This window comes from Phalacrocorax aristotelis, chromosome 2, assembly GCF_949628215.1.
Source record: "Phalacrocorax aristotelis chromosome 2, bGulAri2.1, whole genome shotgun sequence".
Classification (NCBI taxonomy): Eukaryota; Metazoa; Chordata; class Aves; order Suliformes; family Phalacrocoracidae; genus Phalacrocorax; species Phalacrocorax aristotelis.
In genome coordinates, this window is record NC_134277.1 from 128,612,385 (window position 1) to 128,631,516 (window position 19,132).

Consider the following 19,132-nt stretch of genomic DNA (forward strand, 5'->3'; position numbering starts at 1 on the left):
AAATACCTGACATGATGTAGGCGTACTAAGGGTGAAAGATTAGCTTCTCATATACATCACCCTAGTTTATATATCTTACTCTGCTTCCCACTCTTGTGATGAAAACAGCCTTTGTGCTTTGACCATGGGCAAAACAGACTTTTCATTACACCTAAATGACACATTACATTTCACTGCAGTGCATTTATCAATAACTAGGTCTGAATTCTCTGGGTTCACCTGTGTACCCTTTAAAGACTTATAGCAGACTATCTAGAGTCTCTTTCACTGGCAAGTCACACATGCTTTTCCTTCATACCCTGCCTCAACATTAATTTTTAACATTTTTTCTATGACTAACAGAAGCCTGGCTTGCTCTAAATTTGTCACGTCTCTTAAATTATTCCAGCTATGGTTGCTTCCAATTTCCTAATCCTAATCCTCAGTAGCTGCTAGTGCAGCACCTCTGATTCCTCCCCAGCCCTGAGTATTACTTCCACTTTCCCACCAGGCTCCCCCATGTCAGCCCTCCAGCTCCCTCACTCAAGAACTGAAGCCCTCCTAGATCCGCCCTGACAAGCAGAGCCCTCTCATGGGTCTCTCTTTTGCTGGCCTACTTCTCGGGCAAGACTTGCATGGGCTGTGCGAGTGTCAGCACTGCACGGGTATGGCCTGGGCAGCTGCCCTTGGCCACCTGCCTGCCACCGTAGGTAAGCAAAAAGGGTAGGAACACGTTCATTGTGTTTCCTCCCTCCCCTCCACCTATTCCTCACTCACCATATGATTTAGAGAAGTTTGTTCTCCTGGGGTCTGCAAAGAACAAAGAAATGTCTTTTGAGGGGCACTTCCCTCAAAACCACATGCCAAGTGAAGCCTGGATGGCCAGAAATTCACCTTCAAGGAAGAGGGAGAGGACATCGTAGTGGCCCAAGGGCTGAAGGTGTCACAGCTTCTCCTGGCAGCTGGAGGTGCTCCCAAGCTTCCACTGGGGTTGCTGGGCAGGTGTTTGACAGGACTAACACCCTCTTTGACAAAGAAGCAATGTCAGGAACAAATCATTTTGCTACAAGCAGGGGAACTATCAGGCGACTGACTGATGCATAGCTGACTGAGAAGCCTGTAGCAGCTGTGCTTTTATCAAAGCTCTGAAGGAGTTGATTTATGTTAGGAAGAGTGATTGCACAGCAAATGGCTAAGGAGTACCCTGAGAAAAGCCTTGGTCTCCACGAGGAGTTTGGCACAGTGTCCATAATTCATTCCTGCATAACAGCCACGTGTGCCTTCCTGCCCCTTCCCCTGGCCGCGCACAGTAACCTCGCAACAGTCTTCCTTCGTTTCTTATTGGAAGTTAAACTTCTTTCAGGACTGATGAAGCACTTGGGTAATGCCAAGCTTTGTCTTTATTTGATATATTTAAAGAACTACTTATCGAAATCACTTTGAGCCTGGACATAAACTTCTTCAAATGCCAAAAATACTAATAGAAAATGATCTATTTTGAGAGTACCAGAAGTGAAGAAACACTGAAATTTTTAATGGGGAGCAGTACATCTCCATAATGGTGAACACCTGGGTTTACTTCTGAAACAGGAAACTCGATTTTGGAAAAGAAGGAACCCAAGCACTTGGACAGCAATCTTATTCCTGTCAACAATAATATTCCTGTTGGGGCTTTGACTAATCCATTATAGTTTAACATTTCACAGCCACAATAATTTCCAGTTGCCCCTAGATTTCTGAGATGGGCTTGGCAGCTCTGAGCGAGTCACACTGGGGTAGTTTATTTCAAGCACCACCTAGTGGATCTATTTAAAAGACACCAAAAAAAACCCCCAAAACAATTAGCAAAATATTTTAGCTTTTGAAGGTAGGAATGGCAGCTGTCAGTTTTATTCCTGAAATAAAAATAATATAACACGAATCAATACAGTAAGTTTATTAATACTTTTATTGGTTTAGTTGATTTAATTTACTTTGGGATGGTTACTTATTTAAAATTCTGTATTTGATCTGAGCATTGCATCAACATGCATGCATTATGTGTTACCTATGAAGAGCATTTTTCAGCAAGACTTAAGACTTATTGTTGTAAGAAACTGAGATTTCACTGAAAATATTAAAATACTAAGATCTTTAAAGTGATGGGTTGTCAGCCTAAAGTAAACTGAGTTTGGCCTGACTCTGGACTAGGACCAAACCGTAAGCACCTGAGTACTTGTGCCTTGTCTAATTAGGGGGCTAGCCAGTGCAGACCTTGCAATGAAGATTAGGGAATAGGGATGGCCATGGTCAGCCAACTAAAATACAAAAGAGAAAGAATACTGTGAAGTGTCAGCAATAAGAGAAAGTACAGTCATGCCAGAATCAGCATAACCATTTATGAGATGCAGTTACTGATGGCTGAAAGATCAGCACAGCGGCAAACAGAAATTGGGGGAAGAACTAAAAGCAGAAACCAATGCTCAGAAAAAATAATCCTCAGCTCTCTGCCCTGGAGATATTTTTGAGTAGACTAGAATTAATGGTGTTGATCCAGCAGCTGATCAGACATTTGATTACATAGGCTAATGAAAACCCTTAAAAAAATGGACAGCTTCTGTGGCTGGAATGAAATATAAGGATGTAGAAAAGATTGTATATCTGTCTTTGATGAGGCTGTTATAATAAAAATAGATTCTCAATTGCCAATAGCTTATGGATTCTATCATGTAAGTAGTTGTCAGCTGTATTTGATATTTATTTATTCCATTAATCTATATTTAGAAAAAAGCTCTTAGTTTTAACTTTTGTATATTGAAAGTATTTTTAACCCATTTTGCACTAAACTCACAGTCTAGATTTAACTTGCTATTTTACAGTAAGGCATGACTGAAAACAGATCAATCCTTGTAAGGAATACAGAGCTACAAGTAGTGATAAAGAACAGACAGCTGTCACTAATGAGGAAACATAGTTACTTTTAGTTGACTGAATGGAAATGACCAAAGTACTATGTACTAATTGTCATGATTTTATCTTTATTTTGAAATTACCTAAGTTGTTTTGGTCTGTATGTGGTATATTACAAGACAGCTCTTCTTTAGAACAGAATTTAAGTTGCACTCTTCCTACAAATAATAATGGGGGAATGACACTTTGGTGCCTATTTGCTCATGGTATTCTTTTGTAAATATTTGGATATGAAAAATATAAAAAAAATATATTTATTTTGTGCCTAATTATATAAATAACTTTATCCTGGGGATGCTGAGTGCCTGTGCTGCTAAAGTAGGTGTAGGGCTTACATGTTTCAAAGCAAACAAAACTTTCTCCTTCTCCGGATTTGCATTAAATAATGGTAATACAAAGTATCAAATGTTCTGATTCATAGGTCTCCTTCTCCCACATAACTGTGGTCAAGGAAGTAGTCAAACAGAGAAATTAACTAACTTCTATCAGCCTTTGGTGATTAATTTTTATTATCATACTGAGAAAAAGGTAGGTGGCTGGATTTTGTGCCTGCAAAGGTAAATTGTAATGATGGCTTAGCAATGCAGAACGAATACATAATAGAAATCATAAAGCTCCCTTCTGCAGCTTCTATATATATTTGAGGGTCAAATTCAGCCTGGTATCAATGGACACAATTCCAACTGACAGTGCACATTGATACTAGGGTTGAATTTACCCTCTTGCGTTGCTTAGGGAGAACGGATGTACATCTTTGTCCTGTTTTTTTTGTTGGTGGGAGACTGTGGCACTCAAAGTACACGGAGGAAAACAGCAGCCTCTCTGGTCAGTCAGAACCGTGCTTCCAAGGACTCAGAAACTCAGTCTTGTATCCAGATGAGGATTCATTAACAGGACTTCAGCATCCCAGAAGGTAGATGCTTTTAAGGAGATATGTCCAGTACATCATCCAAAGAAAAGAAAGTTACCATAATTCATTGTACAAAAGTTTGACTCTAAAAAGGTGATTCTGAACATCACAATACTTCTTAAATAAACAAAGATGACAATATAATCTACATAACTGTGCATAATGTGATGATAGTGATTTATATAAAATTAGCATATACCTTAGCAGAGAGACATGAAACAGAAGCAAAAAAAGGTAATACCTGTAGGTATTTTTAAGGCAAATGTCTTTCAGGAACACAGTTTTTCACTTATTGCCTTATTACACCCTTACTTGGTGGGGGTTTGTTTGACTTTCTTGGAAAAAAAAAAAGTGTGGAAAAATATAAAAGTATGGCCTGAAAAATACTGCTTCTGATAGGAAGCATACCACACTGTTTTAAACTTCCGTAAATTTTACAGAGCATAATGGAGATCTAGGTAGGTGTTGCAGACATTAAACACTCAAATAAATAATGAATTTTGACAACATTCTATAATTATATAAATGGTTAAGAACATTAACATAGGACTCATCTTGCGTAGACATACACACCTGTATAGATAGAAGGGTCTAGACATAGGTTTGGGGAGAGGGATTCCTTTAACTTTCTCAGGGTCTGTCAGAGCAAGCCAGCTTGGAGCTAGAACTGGATATATCCTTCCAGTTCCTCCTCTTCCGGTTAGCAGCTAACATCTCCTAAAAAATTACGCTATTCGACTTATGAATAACCACTAAGAGACTACCTGGCAAAAAGAATCTAGGACAAAAATGGATCATCACTGTCAGCAGGATTTTAGCAAGTTTTGTAAGGTTATAAGAACTGATAAAAATGCCCCAAGTTTAGAAATCAGATTAATGGAATGGGATGCGGAATGGATGTTGGAGGCAGAGCCAGAAGCCTCTTTCAAGAAAAACAGGGCACTCCTGTGACATGACAAGAGCCAGGCAGTAAAAATATTTCACTTATCTAATGAAATAGTCATAGAGTGCAGGAGTCAAAATGCTGCAGTCACATGCTGAACATGACTTCAGAAAGGTATAAGGGTATTTTCCACCAGGCTGAACAGAAAAATATTAATAAGGTGATAAAATCATGTATCCTTTTCATAATTTATTTAATCCTTTTTCCAAAATAAGCGCCAAAGTAGATTTGTACAACGAGTGACTGTCTCAGGAAATGCACATCATGTCTCTTTGATATAGCAAACTTTAACTACAAAGATATCCTTGAATCTAATGCCAGAGGTGGGAATCATAGTTTGTCTTTGAAATAATTACAGAATGCAGTTCATGACAATTTTTCTTAAACATCAGGAAAACTATAAACTTAAAGAATAGTATTCAGTGCATATTCTCCAGCAAGCAGGCTTAGCACCTAAAATGCTAGCTTTATGTATATTTACCTACAGCTCATCAAAGCCAAATCTTGAAACAGGAATGAAACATGTAAGCAACTGTGCTGGAGTATAAATGTCACAGGCTAAATGGAACTAGAGCAGCTTTTCTTACTGCCAGTCACTGAAAAATATTTGGACAAACAGTACGGTATTTGAGCACTGTACAATAGTTCCATGCTTCTGGTCTGGCATATGAAATAACTTGAAGCAGGGTGGGAACAGGCCATGGGCTGCTGTCCATAGTGCACTTCAAGAAAAGAGGGCTGCTACTTGCAGGCTTGAAGCCACATGCATGAATTTCTGCTTTTTTAAAATTAGAAAATTGTTGATTTTCCTAGATGTTATATAGTTTGCTAATGAACTGGGAAAAGTATGGTCTTAAAAGTACTATGATGTGGGCCAGAAGTACCCCAACTGTCTTCACTAGCGGAGTGTTTGGTTGCTGCCCTACCCTCTGGGCCATGGTCAGATTGATGGCATAGGCAAGCTTCAAACATGCAGTTACAATGAGTAATGTTGTACACCAAAAGGGAGGTTGCTCAATGTGATCAGGAGCAAAGGCAGCAAGAGACACTCATTTTACAGAGTATAAGTGAAACTTAGATTAAAAAAATAGACTGATGGACAGAGAGGGTTTCAGGGGGAGAATGTAAGAAATAAAGGGGATTTTTTTTTTAAGACTTCCATAAGAAGAACTAATGATAGGACTGTCAGCAACTAATCATTATTGTGGACCCAGCGTACTGTGATATATGACTACATGCTCCCTTAAGGCAAACAGTTAGCACACTCTGTTATCAAATTGTCATGGTTTAGCCCCAGTCAGCAACTAAACACCACACAACCAGTCGCTCAGTCCCCCAACTCCTGTGGGATGGGGGAAAGAATTGGAAGAGCAAAGGCAAGAAAACTCGTGGGTTGAGATAAGAACAGTTTAACAATTAAAATAAAGTAGTAATGATAATAATAATGATTATGATAATGATGATAATAATAATGATAATATAATAAAAATTTAAAAAAAAACCACATGTGATACAACCACTAACCACCCGCCAGCTGACGCTGCTGGTCCCCAAGCCATGATCGCTGCCTCCCTCCCAGCCAGCTCCTCCCAGCTAATATACTGGGCGTGATGTCATATGATATGGAACATCCCTTTTGCCAGTTTGGATCCACTCTCTTAGCTTTGCCCCCTCCCCTCCCGGCTTCTTGTGCACCTGGCAGAGCATGAGAGGCTGGAAAAGTCCTTGACTAGTATTAGCTCTACCCAGCAACCACTAAAACATCAGTGTGTTATTAACATTATTCTCATACTAAGTCCAAAACACAGCACTATGCCAGCTACAGTGAAGAAAATCGACTCTATCCCAGCTAAAACCATGACACTATCCACCCCTTATTCCATACCATTTACGTCATACTGAGGTCCCATACTATCCTCCCATACTACCCAATACAACTTCAATAACCACTACCCGCCTTCTCATCCTTTAACAGAATATACAGATACCGTTTATCATTCTCTTGTTCTATGGACTACCCCTGTAAAATGTTTGTAAAATATCCACAAATGACCACAAAAATGTCCATTAATTTCATTTAGTCCATGACTTTGGGCTCTCTCTATTGTAACAGTCTTTCAGGTCAGCGAAGATGATGTGTGCAGTGTTGGATTGCTGCATACCAAGTCAGTCTTCATTCCATCACTCTTGCATTTTGTTTGTTTCACCAAAGTTCATATTCCATGAATTTGGAGATTTGTAGTTTGATACCACTGATATGGCATATAGCAACCACAGAAGAGATGACATCAATATTACATAGCAGTTTGCATCATGCCATTGAGTTCATTGGCTGTTTTCACGCAAGATCAAATCCCCTTGTGCCACACATCGGACTTCTCCATCCTCCCACATCACCCAACAAGTGCACCCAGGTCTTTCAGCAAAAGCAACTCCATGAACGGGTTTGCCTTTGCCTGAGGCAGGAAGAACCCAGACTGTTTTCCCCAGCCTATTTTTCACATGTACCACAGGGACTCTATCCCCTTCCACAGTATGTAGGATTTCTGACTGGGCAGGGCCAGCTCGATTGGCAGATCCCTAGTGTTGACTAACCAGGTGACTCTTGCTAAATGTGTATCCCAATGTTTAAATGTCCCAACCCCCATTGCTCTCAGTGTAGTTTTTCACAGTCCATTGTACCATTCAATTTTCCCAGAGGCTGGTGCATGATAGGGGATGTGATACACCCACTCAATGCTGTGCTCTTTGGCCCAGCTGTCTATGAGGTATTTCACAAATTGGTCCCGTCGTCTGACTCAGTTTTCTCTGGGGTGCCATGTCGCCACAGGACTTGTTTTTCGAGACCCAGGATAGTGTTCCGGACAGCAGCTTGGGGCACAGCATATGCTTCCAGCCAGCCAGTGGTTGCTTCTGCCATTGTAGGCGCATGGCACTTGCCTTGGTGGGTTTGTGGGAGTGTGATAGAGTCAATCTGCCAGGCCCCTCCATATTCATATTTCGCCCATTGTCCCCCATACCACAGAGGCTTTACCCTCTTCGCTTGCTTAATTGCAGCCCGTTTCACATTCATGGATAACTTGCGCAATAGCGTCTATGGTCAAGTCCACACCTTGATCATGAGCCCATCTGTATGTTGCATGTCTCCCTTGATGGCCTGAGGTGTCATGGGCCCACTTAGCTAGAAATAGTTCACCCTTATCCTGCCAGTCTGGATCCACCTCAGCCACTTCAATCTTGGCCGCCTGATGTACATGCTGGTTGTTTCCATGTTCTTCAGTGGCCCAACTCTTGGGGGTGTGAGCATCCACATGATGTACCTTTACAACCAGGTTCTCTACCCAGGCAGCAATGTCTTGCCACCATGTGACGGCCCAGATGGGTTTGCCTCTGTGCTGCCATTTGCTCTGCTTCCGCTGCTGTAACCACCCCCACAGGGCATTTGCCACCATCCAGGAGTCAGTATAGAGATAGAGCACTGGCCACTTTTCCCGTTCAGCGATGTCTAAGGCCAGCTGGATGGCCTCTACCTCTGCAAACTGGCTCGATTCACCTTCTCCTTCAGCAGTTTCTGCTACTTGTCGTGTAGGACTCCATACAGCAGCCTTCCATCTCTGATGCTTTCCAACAAGACAACAGGACCCATCAGTGAAAAGGGCGTATTGCTTCTCCTTTTCTGGCAGTTTGTTATACAGTGGGGCTTCTTCAGCACGTGTCACCTCCTCCTCTGGTGATATTCCAAAGTCTTTGCTTTCTGGCCAGTCCATGATTATTTCAAGATTCCTGGGCGACTGGGGTTTCCTACTCGAGCCCGCTGGGTGATCAGTGCGACTCATTTACTCCATGTAGCATCAGTTGCATGGTGTGTAGATGGGGCGTTTCCTTTGATCATCCAGCCCAGCACCGGCAGTCGGGGTGCCAGGAGCAACTGTGCCTCAGTACCAACCACTTCTGAAGCAGCTTGAACCCCTGCATATGGTGCCAATATCTCTTTTTCAGTTGGAGTATAGCGGGCTTCAGACCCTCTGTATCCCTGACTCCAAACCCTAGGGGTCGACCCTGGGTCTCCCCTGGTGCTTTCTGCCAGAGACTCCAGGTAGGACCATTCTCCCCAGCTGCGGTGTAGAGATCATTCTTTACACCTTGTCCTGCTCAGACTGGCCCAAAGGCTACTGCATGAACTATCTCCTCCTTAATTTGTTCAAAGCTCTGTTGTTGCTCAGGGCCCCACTTGAAATAATTCTTCTTCCGGGTCACTTGACAGAGAGGGCTTACAATCAGACTATAATCTGGAACGTGCATTCTCCAAAAACCCACAATGCCCCCAAAAACTTGTGTTCCATTTTTGCTAGTTGGTGGAGACATGGCTGTTATTTTGTTGATCACATCCATTGGAACCAGACGACATCCACCTTGCCATTTTATTCCTAAGAACTAGAACTCTTGTGTGGGTCCCTTGACTTTACTTTGTTTTATGGCAAAACAAGCTTCCAGTAGGATTTAGACTATTTTCTGACCTTTCTCAAAAATGGCTTCTGCTGTGTTGCCCCACACAATGATGTCATCGATGTACTGAAGGTGTTCTGGAGCTTGTCCCTGTTCCAGTACAGTCTGGATCAGTCCATGGAAAATGGTAGGGCTGTGTTTCCATCCCTGGGGCAGTAGATTCCTGATGTACTGGACGCCCCTCCAAGTGAAAGCAAACTGTGGCCTGCACTCTGCTGCCAGAGGGATTGAGAAGAATGCATTAGCAATATCAATTGTGGCATACCACTTGGCCGCCTTTGACTCCAGTTCGTATTGAAGTTCTAGCATGTCTGGCACAGCAGCACTCAGTGGCGGCATGACTTCGCTCATGCCACGGTAGTCTACTGTTAGCCTCCACTCTCCATTAGACTTCCGCACTGGCCATATGGGGCTGTTAAAGGGTGAGTGGGTTTTACTGATGACTCCTTGGCTCTCCAGTCGATGAATGAGTTTATGGATGGGGATCAGAGAGCCTCTGTTGGTGTGATACTGCCGCCGGTGCACTGTTGTGGTGGTGATCGGCACCTGTTGTCCTTTGACCTTCAGCAAACCCACAACAGAAGGGTCCTTCGAGGGGCCAGGCAAGGTAGACAGCTGTTTAATTTCCTCCGTCTCCAAGGCAGCTACACCAAAAGCCCACTTGTAACCTTTTGGGTCCTTGAAATACCCTCTCCTGAGGTAGTCTATGCCAAAGATGCATGGAGCCTTGGGGCCAGTCACAATGGGGTGCTTCTGCCACTCATTCCCAGTTAGGCTCACTTCGGCCTCCAATACAGTTAGCTCTTGGGATCCCCCTGTCACTCCAGCAATGCTGATGGGTTCTGCCCCTATATAGTTTGATGGCATTAAGGTGCACTGTGCACTAGTGTCCACTAAAGCTTTATACTCCTGTGGGTCAGGTGTGCCGGGCCATCGGATCCACACAGTCCAGTAAGCCCGGTTATCCCTTTCCTCCACCTGGCTGGAGGCAGGGCCCCTCTAGTCCCAATCGCAGTGTTCACAACTCACTTCTAGTAAATGCAAATCAGAAGCATCCCTATTAAGATCAGAAATAAAATCAGCGCTTCTACTCCTCTGTCTGGGGAACTGCTTACTGGAAACTGAAGCAGCAGCTTTCCTGGAAGAACCCCCCTGAGTGATTGTTTTCCCTTGGAGCTCACGTACCCATGCCTCTAGGGCTGAGGTAGGTTTTACATCCCACTTCATGTCCTCTCTGTGGTCACGCAGTTAAAACCACAGCATGGCCCATCATGTGTATCCTCTCTCTTGAGCAGAGGGACTTTTGCTCCTAATGGCTGAGATACAGGTCCATACAGGTAGGGAGTAGGACATACCCTCTTCCAGCTGCTGAACCTTCCGGGACAGTTCTTCCACAGCTGAGATGAGGGAGGAAAGATATTCGCTTCATAATGCCAGAGTTTATCAATCACATCCGCCACTGTTGGTGCCTCGTCATCTCTCCAGGACATTACTACCAGTGAGTTTGCATATGAGGATGGTGCGCTCTGTACAAGCTTCTGCCACATGGGTCGTGTGCACTGGGCTTCTTCTGGATCTTTGGACGACTGTTGATTTTTCAGGTCACTATACCTCACCTCAAGCACAGCCAATTCCCTCAGGTACTGGATACCTTACCCTATGATGGTCCATTTTCCTGGGATATATATAACATCTTCCTTGAAGGGATACCTTTCTCTCACACTGGACAGGAGTCGCCTCCAGAGGCTGAGTCCTTGTGTCCCTTTTCCAATCACTTCGTCAATGCCCCCTTCCCTAGAAAGGGTCCCAGTTGCTTGGCTTCCTTACCCTCTAATTCCAGACTGCTGGCCCCATTATCCCAGATCAGAGCAGCCAGGTGACAATGTGCTCACCTGAACGATGGCCAAAATCTTTTCGCATATCTCACAACTCACTCAGGGATAGGGATCAGGTAGTTTCTGTTTCTTGTATGAGTTCTTCATCTTCCTCCTCCCCTCCTCATGATGGCCCTGCTCTTCCATCATCTCTTTCTAACCAGGCTGACTTTCTCTTCCAAGATTTATTCTTGTGTATAGGGGTGACTGATACTGGCACGGGTTGTTCCTCTGGTTTAGCTGCAGTGCATGTCATGGGGGTTTGAGTGGCCACAGTGCCTGTCACAGGGGACTGATTAGCCGCACAGCCTGTCGTGGGGGCTGGAAAGGCTGTGGCGCCTATCGCTGGAGTTGGAGTGGCCACAGTGCCTGTCACCGGAGTTGGAGTGGCCACAATCACAGTACATGTCGCTGGAGTTGGAGTGGCCACGACCACAGTACGTGTCGCCAGAGTTGGAGTGGCTGTGGTATGTGTTGCCGGAGTTGGAATAGCCTCAGTGCCCGTTGTTTTCCTTTTCTTTGTCTTCTTAGGTTCAGAGGCCTTCTCTTCCCCTTGGGAGCACTCAATACTGTTGAACAGGGCTCGGTAGGCATGGGCCAGGCCCCAGCATGTTGCAGTGATTTGTGTCTCTCTGGAGTTGCCGGGGTGACAACATACTTCCACCAAATACTCTACTAGTTTTTCAGGATTCTGCATTTGTTCAGGGGTGAAGTTCTGGAACACTGGAGGTGCCCATTGTGCTAGGTATTTGCCCATACTATCCCATATCCCCTGCCGCTCATAACTATTGAGCCTTGGGGAAGGTGATATTCTTAATTACTTATTAACCTTAGACAACACCAAAACAATCTGCCAAAGAAATACCAATACATATATCTTAACTACCCAAGGATGTTCAAGATACTGAGAAGTTGTAATGAGGGGAGAGGCACTATAGAAGACGGTAGCTAAGGTGCGATTCTGTATTTCCTTCATAAAATAACTCTCCGACGAGGAGGTATAATTGCTAATTGTCTCCATGAGGTGGTACCCGAAGTACAGTAGTGGCTTCACTATAAACTTCAAATACCGAATAAAACTCGAGGCCAGTGTTTTAAAAACAACTCTCCCAGGCAAAACATCACTAATCACTGCAGAGCACAGCAGACCACAAAAACAAACACCAATCTTTAACAGACACAGCAAATACAACATTATGGTGTGGATCGGATAAACTAATATTGAGAACAGAGTCTATGCTTTGACCAGCAACTGTTATTATCTCAAACCCTTCGTGCCCCACATAGGGCGCAAAAAAAGGACTGTTGTGGTTTAGCCCCAGTTGGCAACTAAACCCCACACAGCCACTCACTCACCCCCCCACCCTTGTGAGATGGGGGAAAGAATTGGAAGAGCAAAAGCAAGAAAATTCATGGGTTGAGATAAGAACAGTTTAATAATTAAAATAAAGTAGTAATGATAACAATAATGATTATGATAATGATGATAATAATAATGATAATATAATAAAAAATTTTTAAAAACCCCACATGTGATACAACCACTAACCACCCGCCAGCTGACGCTGCTGGTCCCCAAGCCATGATCGCTGCCTCCCTCCCAGCCAGCTCCTCCCAGCTAATATACTGGGCGTGATGTCATATGATATGGAACATCCCTTTTGCCAGTTTGGATCCACTCTCTTAGCTTTGCCCCCTCCCCTCCCGGCTTCTTGTGCACCTGGCAGAGCATGAGAGGCTGGAAAAGTCCTTGACTAGTATTAGCTCTACCCAGCAACCACTAAAACAACAGTGTGTTGTTAACATTATTCTTATACTAAGTCCAAAACACAGCACTACACCAGCTACAGTGAAGAAAATCGACTCTATCCCAGCTAAAACCATGACATAAATATACTAATACTTTACCTTAGTATCTACCTGGAAAAGAGCTTGCCCATGTAGAAAGCTCCTGTCTTCCCTCATGCTCCCACATAATGGAGGCCACCAAAAAAAATACACCGGCTTACGAAGGAAATAAAATCAACATATCTAGGAGATGAAATAATCGTCGTTTAAACACCAGAATCTCTTTTTAAAGACAGAATATGCCAACTTAGCTGCTTAACTCTGTCATAGTGTTAGCTATTACATTCCATTTAATTTTCTATGAATTATAATTTTATTCTAAGATTATTTACAGTCATTTCATACAATTTTGCAGTCCTTTCCTATAATGTTTTCCTCCAAACTCTTTCCTAAGCCTGTATTTCTTCATTCCCAAGAAGTGCATCAACAACATTAACTGATTGTACACCTTTATTACTCTTTCATGGTCAGTTTATTTTCCAGAGTGACTGTTGCCTATTTTGAAAGTTCCCATTCCATAGATGCTAATGTACTATTCAAACCTTGGAAAAGAATGCTTGCTGAAATATATGACCTGCCCTGGTCTTCAGTGTAGGACTGAATTTCACCCGGGGTGCAGAGCATGTAGTTATTTAATTACCACTGACTTAACGATGTATGATAAAGTCTTTATACACTCCTATTTTTAATAGCTCAAACTTAAATCTCACACACACAGATGGAGATTGTTTATTTACTGCAGTTGAGCTCAGTTTTTCACTCATCTGTAGCTGCGTTACGAGGACTCTTGCCAACATGGTGATCCTTCATACCAGATGAAGATGAAGATGGGTGGCCCAGTCTCTTGACCCCAGAGCCAGGGAGTGCAGGTGTAACGCCAAGGTGCAGCTGGAGGTACGCTAAGAACTGGGATGCTCTGGAGGGCAAGTTTTTCCACAATGACCTACACCTGAGCTTTGACTTTGTCTCATGAACCATCCACATACTCTCTCAATCTCAGAAAATCATGGTATTTACAGTTTGTCTGTTGTCTGGTATTAGTTTGTAAAAGTCATGGGCCACTTTCTATCTGTAGCCAAGACTTGATAAGGCAGCTGTTTTACAGTCCAGTGACAGCCTCTGAGATGTATAAGAAAATAATGGTTATTTGGGCTTGGTCTTTTTTACATTTTACTGGCTAAGAAAAGAACCCTTGCTACGTTTTCTGAGCACTTAAGAACTTGCGTCTTAAATCTCAGTCTTTTTCAAAGAAGCTATTACCATAAAGTTTTCCTAATTTTTAAAATACATATATTCTTTTTTTTTTTTCATTGAAGCGGAAGGGAAAAGTCTATCTCAAAAGAGTAAACACAGTCATCCTTTTGTCCTTTAAGTTGGCACAATCACTACTCTTGAAAACAGTAATGGAAAAATCCAAAAGGTTTTTTTGAATGTAACAGGGAAGACTCAGATAAGGACCTACTGATTTCATGGTTAAGCAATGGGAATTGTCCTCCTCCTGAGCTCTGTTGTAGTCTAGAGCTACATTTCTAGAAGGGCCCCAAGACCTTTTCAGGGTCATAAGTGCACATCCATTTGGTATGCGTTTCAAATAACCATGAGGAATTGGAGTCCTGAAGAGAATGTTGCTGTTGGTTGGCACTCCCTGTCCAATTAAGTCCTGCTGGAGAACTACTGGCATAGTGGCTTAGACATAGCTCCATCCGCACCAACTGTGCAAGTCACACACGATACAAATCTTCAATATGATCATCTGATGGCAAAGGGTGGTAGAATCAAACTGTCATAGTTCAGATCATAAATGATATTCCTGAACATAACTATTAGATGATGGAAAATTAGAGGGGGGGAAAAATTAAAAAGAGGCCTAAAAGCATTTTGAAAAACGAACCATATATTTTTCCAAAGTCTCTAGAGCCACATAAGGCTGGAACTATGAACTATAGTATTACAGAACTAATTGCCACAGAGCATTCCAGCAAGTCCTCAGAGGCTTGCATTATTCCCCATCAAAAAAGTTCATTGGAGCCTAAGACTTTCTAAAGCTTGCAATGCAGACTGGAATCTTGCTGAACTTGCACTCTCTTTAAGGATAATTTTCACTCTACCACATTCCTAATGGTATAGATAAGGAGAAACAATGCAGAATCACTTCCTAGCACATATATCAACAGTATCAAAAACTGGTAATATTTGCAGCATGCTGGATTTTTGTCACACAAATCACAGCAACCACTGCAAACTGAATCCAAAATTCACACTGCTTTTATTTATTCCAATATTACATTGCATATTCAGCTGAATAGGTGCTATTAAATCACATGGGGCCAGCACTTTCTCAAAGGCGATACAGAACTTTTGTAAGAGTAATGTTTAAAACCCCTCCTGACCACTGGCAACGTGCGATGAACCAGATGGCTTAAAGCCTGCTGTTTCATTGGCCCAGATTCGCTAATGGACTTTTGTGGCAGATTCTTATCTAAAGCTCCTGATGTCAACCTTAGGTCTCCAGGACCAAACTGGAATTTTCAATGCCATATTCAATATCTATCTCTGTGGGACCTACCCATGGCCAGTAGTCCCCATGACCTAAGAAACGTTGAGATCTGAATTCTCTCCTCAGTGGGAAGATATTAGAACCCACATGTCTCAAAGCAGCATTCTCATCACCACACCAAAAAGTATCCTGGGGTTGAAGTTACTTCAGTGTGGTTAAATGAAATGGGGACTTGTCATGGTTTTAGCTGGGATAGTGTTAATTTTCTTCACTCTAGCTGGCATAGTGCTGTGCTTTGAACTTAGCATGGAAAAAAAATGTTGAGATAACACACAGATGTTTTGGCTGTTGCTGGGTAGCGCTTGTACTAGTCAAGGACATTTCTAGCTTCCCGTGCTCTGCTGGGTGCACCAGGAGCCGGGAGGGGAGGGGGCACACCTAAGAGAGCGGATTCAAACTGGCCAAAGGGATATTCCGTATCATGTAACATCATGAACAGTATGTTAACTGGGAGAAGCTGGCCGGGGGGAGGGGGAAGCAATCGCGGCTCGGGGACGGGCAGCGTCGGTCGGCGGGTGGTGAGCGGTTGTATCGTTCGTGTTTCTGTGTTTTTTTTCCTTTTTTTTTTCCTTTCCCTTCCTTTTCCATTTCATTATATTAACATTATTGTCATTATTATCATAATCATTATCATTATTTTATTGTAATTATTAAACTGTGCTTATCTCAACCCACAAGTTCTTTTGCTCATCCGATTCTCTTCCCCATCCCACAGGGGTGGGGGGGGAAGTGAGCGAGCGGCTGCGTGGTGCTCAGTTGCCAGCTGAGGCTGAACCACGACAGTCTATTTTTGGCGCCCAACGTGGGGCACGAAGGGTTTGAGATAATAACAATTGCTGGTCACAGCATTGATTCATCTGCTCTCAGTATTAGTTTGTCCAGTCTTCACCATGCCAATTGTAAAGCACATGTTAAAACTTGCTGTTGGTTTTTGCAGTTTGCTGTGCTCTGCAGTGATTAGAGATGTTTTGCCTAGGAGACTTGTTATTAAAACACTGGCCTTGACCGTTACTGGTTATTTAGGTGTTGCGTGGAAGCTGTTACTGTACTTCACCTACCACCTCATGGAGGCAATTAGCAATTATACCTCCTCCTCTGAGAAGTTTTTTATGGAGGAAATACAGACTGGCACATTAGTTACCATCTTATATAATGTCTCCTCCTTCATTACAACAACTTTTCAGTATCTTGAACATCCCTGGGTAGTCAAGATACATCTGTTATACTGCTTTGGCAGACGGTGTCAGTTCTGTCTAAGGTTAATAAGCAAGTTAAGAATATAATCCAGAGATATTCCCCAAGGCTTGATAACTATGCGTGGCAGGGTATGTGGGATAGTATGGGCAAATGCCTAAGATGGTGGGCACCCCCTGTGGTGTGGGACTTCACCCCTGAACAAGTGCAGAATTCTGAAAAATTAGTATGTTGTCACCCTGGCAATTCCAGAGAGATACAAATCACTGCAATGTGCTGGGGCCTGGCTCATGCCTATTGAGCCCTATTTAACACTATTCAGTACCCCCAAGGGAAAGAGAAGGTCGCTGGATCTAAAAAGGCAAAGACAAGGAAAGCAACGAGTACTGCGGCCACTCAAACCCCCACGACAGGCACTGCAGCTACTCCAACCCCAGTGACGAGCACTGAGGCCACTCAAACCCTCACGACAGGCACTGCAGCTACTCCAACGCCAGTGACAAGCACTGCGGCCACCCAAACCCCCACGACAAGCACTGCAGCTACTCAAACCCTAGCACCAAGCATTGCAGCTAAACCAGAGGACTAACCTGTGCCAGTATCAGTCACCCATATACGCAAGAGGAAATCATGGAAGAGAAGGTCAACTCATTTAGAAAGAGATTATCAGGAACCAGGGCCATCACACGAAGAGGAGGAGGAAGAGGAAGAATGTGTACAAGAAACGGAAACTACCTGATCCCTATCCTTGAGTGAGTTGTGGGATATACGGAAAGATTTCGGGCGTCATTCAGGTGAGCACGTTATCACCTGGCTGCTCTGATGCTGGGATAATGGGGCCAGTAGTCTGGAATTAGAGGGGAAGGAAGCCAAACAACTGGGATCCCTCTCTAGGGAAGGGGGCATTGATAAAGCAATAAGAAAACGAACACAAGCCCTCAGCCTCTGGAGGCGGCTCCTGTCCGCAGTGAGAGAGAGGTATCCCTTCAAAGAAGATATTGTATTTCGCCTAGGAAAATGGATAACCATGGAGAAAGGCATTCAGCATCTAAGGGAATTAGCCGTGCTTGAGGTGATTTATGGTGACCTGGATGATCAACGGTCCTCCAAAGATCCAGAAGAAGCCGAGTGCACATGACCCATGTGGCGGAAGTTTGTACGGAGCGAGCCATCCTCGTATGCAACCTCATTGGCAGTGATGTCCTGGAAAGATGACGAGGCACCAACGGTGGCGGATGTGATTGATAAACTCCGGGAATATGAAGTGAATCTCTCTTCCTCGCTAGTCTCTGCTGTTGAGAAACTGTCCCCAGAGGTCCAGCAACTCAAAGAAGGTATGTCCTACTCCCCACCAGTACGGACCAGTATCTCAGCCATTAGGATTAAAAGTCCCTCTGCTCAAGAGAGAGGATACACACGACGGGCCATGCTGTGGTTTTACTTGCGCGACCACAGCAAGTTCTTTTGCTTGTCCGATTCTCTTCCCCATCCCACAGGGGTGGGGGGGGAGTGAGCGAGTGGCTGCATGGTGTTCAGTTGCCAGCTGAGGCTGAACCACGACAGGACTGAAGATGCCAGGAAAACAAACACACAAAACCCCCACCCTGCAACAAACCAAAGGCAGAAATTAATGTCTAGCGTATGGGTAAGGAGCCTGTCTAACATAGGCACTCTTTCCACTAAAGTGCCTGTGCTCTGTTTGAGTTACTTTTACTTTTCCTCTGCCTATTCAGTCTTTACTTTTTGTATGTAAACTAGAATCACTTCACCATGGAGGGAGAACCCCCTCATGCCATAGAAGCCTATGGAGTCAGAAAACAGGAAAAAAGGAAAATAAATAGGATTTGAAAGACTGAATCTAAGGGTCCCACCTGCTTTGTAACTGTGGTGCTACAGAGGTGGGGGTGCAGCCTTACTACATTTATAGTGTTTTAACGGAGTTCTATCCAAAGTTAAGCTTGCAGATCTACTGAAGTTCAACCAGTTCACCCACATATCATACGAGATGATCAACTTTAACCTTGCCAGCTGCAGTTTAAATCCATGATATTTAGCCCTGTTTGAAAGAATGCGGACAGAAATTATCACTTGTTTATGCATAAAAATATTTGATGTCTTTCTTCCTATCAGCCCGTATTCCTCTCCTACCAGTCTAACCAAGGCCCTTTCTTTTAGAACCTATTCTCCAGACCTTTCATCATCCTTGTTGCTTTCCTCTGGACTCTAGCAGATGTTTCTTGATGGGTGGTTGTTAAAATTACAGACTGCACTACAAAGGAGTAAATGAACACTCTGCAAGTCATACCTATACCAATTTTGGTTAACTTCCAGTATAATATTAACTTTTTGACAATAGCAAGGAATGATTATCA